Consider the following 2,675-nt stretch of genomic DNA (forward strand, 5'->3'; position numbering starts at 1 on the left):
TCTTCGCCTGCACTTAAAACGTGTGGACCCGATGAATGGACAGATTTCATGCTGTGTGTGCGTGAGCGTGTGTGTGTGTGAGTGTGTGTGTGTGTGTGTGCGTGCATGAGCGTGTGTGTGGTGAAGGATAGATCTGAAGGAGTGTGTGTGTGAAAGAGAATGTGTGTGTGTGTGTGTGTGTGTATTTGTGTGCTCACCTTGAATCCAGGGCACACACAGCCAACACTGGACTCCTGTGGCCAGTACTGGTGATACAGTATATATCTATAAGTGGGACTTTCACAAAGCAGTGATTCATGGGACATGTAGTTTTTTTTCCTCTTCCTTGTGGAACTGGAAGGTGTGTTGAGCCCCAGGTGACTACAGGGCGGCTGTGGGACTGAGGCACTCACTAGTCACCAAAGGCTCACACGTAAGCAGTGTTATTGGTGGACCTCAGCGCCAGATCTGTACAGGGTTACACTGATTGTGGTGTGTCTGTGTGTCTGTCTGTCAGTGTCTGTGTGTGTGTGTGTGTGTGTGTGTGTGTGTGTTTCACTTGTTACTGCACTCTCCCTTGCCTAAGAACTGCACCCCATTCGTGTTGGGTAATAAATGAAGTATGTGTGTGTGTGAGAGAAGTGTGTGTGTGTGAGAGAGAGAAAGAGAGAGTGTGTGTGTGTATATGTATATGTGTAAAGCACAGAGGTGAGTGGAACGTAACGGCTTGCTAAAAAATTAATGAGTGAAATGATTAATGAGTAAATATAAGCTCTGTCAGGGACGCCAGTGTTTGTCCAGAAGTCTACGTTTGTAGTTTGATGTGGTGCAGAGTCTACAGTGACCTCGTCCCTGTGTGTGTGTGTGTGTGTGTTTGTGTGTGTGTGTGTGTGTGTGTGTGTGGACCTAGTCTGACCCCCAACACACCCCTTCATGCTTTGCTCCCTGGTGGGTCCCCCCCCCATCCCCCTTTCTTTTTTCCTTTTCTTTTCTCTCCTCTCATTTAATTCTTCCTGGGGCTCTTCCTCTCTTCACCCTTTCCGTCTCGTACTCCAGAGGAACAGGGAAAATACATTTAAGCTGCTGATTGTTCTTCTGATGCCATCTCTTCACTCATTCTCTCATTTCCCCCTCTTTGTCCTCTCCCTTTTCCACCTTTCTTTCTTTCTTTCTTTTTCCCCTCCTTTCAAGCCTGTCTCTATCCCCCTCTCCTTTTCCTCCACTCGAACGCTGATGAGGTGAAGCTGATGTTTTGTGTTTGTACCTCATTGGAAAGGAGCATAAAGTCTATTTGTGTGTGCGTGTCTGTGTCTGTGTGTGTGTGTGTGTGTGTGTGTGTGTGTGTGTGTGTGTGTGTGTATGTGTCCACTAGAGAGTGATGGGACTGTGACTGATGGTATTTCGGTTTCAGACTGCTGAAGAGAGAGAGTGTGAGCGTGTGTGTGTGTGCGTGTGTGTGTGTGTGTGTGTGTGTGTGCGCGTAGTGCAGTGATGGCCTGCACTCTCTGAATCTAACTGCTGTCTGTGACGTTGCCATGTCTAATTGCTATTAAAGAAATAAGCAAGTGAACCGTCTCCGCTCCCTCTCCTTGCAGCATCCTGCCTCACACAGTCACTTGAATCCAGGCGGCTACTCTTACTTTGAAGTAAAATCAGCCTTTACACAAGATTTCATAACATTTTTTACAACTTTCTTTAGGATTTTAAATACAGTACTGTAGGTCCACGCCATTCTATGAAATAAATCATTCTACCTGATTCCATAGCATTTGGGAGGACGGTAATGGGTTGTAATAAAAACTTAAAGACAAAGCCAAGTCTGTCAAGGGTACGTGCTTGTATGCAACACTTGAATAAACCTCCTGTAGGGGGAGTCTGTGGATAGAAAAGGAACCAAATGCTCACTACATCAGCAGGTGAAAGCCGTGATGATGAAATGACCTTCACCCTTGCTGTGGTTGTCGTCCAGTTTATCACCCTGCATAACTCACAAGTATGTCTGATTGAGCTGCTCAAACACACTGACAATGTGAACTTCACTGATGAAAACACAGATGTTTGGTCATTCCCTTGCATACATACCTATGCTGCCATAGTGTCCATTGGTGACTGATGGTGTGTTGGGAGAGTAATGCTGTAGTAGGACTGTGCTGCTTTGCAGCATGCTCTAGCTTACGTGAAATGAATGTGTGTGTGTGTTGGAGGTGGATCTCAAAAGCTGTATGTGTGTAATGAGGAGTGGATCTTAACTGTGTGTGTGTGTGTGTGTGTGTGGTGAGGATTTAATCTTTAGATCTGTGTGTAGTGGAGAGTGGATTTCAAGATCTCTTTGTGTGTGTGTGGTGAGGAGTATATCTTAAGATCTGTCTCTGTGAGTGTGTGTGTGTGTGTGTGTGTGTGTATGTGTTCACGTGTGTAGTTCGCTATGATCTTCATGCCCACAAATATCTCCGTGTCCTTTTACCTGATGACCTCTGACAGATGTGGAGCAGCTTTAATAATGGAGGGAAGGAGCTGCGAGAGTGTGTGTGTGTGTGTGTGTGTGTGTGGGAGAGAGGGGGTGTGTGAGAGTGTGTGTGTGTGTGGGAGAGAGGTGGTGTGTGAGAGTGTGTGTGTGTGTGTGTGTGTGTGTGTGTGTGAGAGAGAGTGGGTGTGTGTGGGAGAGAGGTGGTGTGTGTGTGTGGGGGGGGGGGGGA

The 2,675-nt window shown here is 46.7% G+C and overlaps 1 protein-coding gene across 3 annotated transcripts in view; it reads left to right on the forward strand.

Annotated features, from left to right (window-relative positions):
• arhgap12b (Rho GTPase activating protein 12b) overlaps positions 1-1,541 on the forward strand; it is a 47,013-nt gene extending 45,472 nt beyond the window's left edge. For all 3 annotated transcript variants that reach the window (XM_062520757.1, XM_062520756.1, XM_062520758.1), the window contains one exon: positions 1-1,541. This exon is cut by the window's left edge and continues 463 nt beyond it. The gene's annotated coding sequence lies outside the window, so the exon portion shown is untranslated.
• The last annotated feature ends 1,134 nt before the right edge of the window (positions 1,542-2,675 follow it).

This window comes from Sardina pilchardus, chromosome 19, assembly GCF_963854185.1.
Source record: "Sardina pilchardus chromosome 19, fSarPil1.1, whole genome shotgun sequence".
In the NCBI taxonomy this organism is placed as follows: Eukaryota; Metazoa; Chordata; class Actinopteri; order Clupeiformes; family Clupeidae; genus Sardina; species Sardina pilchardus.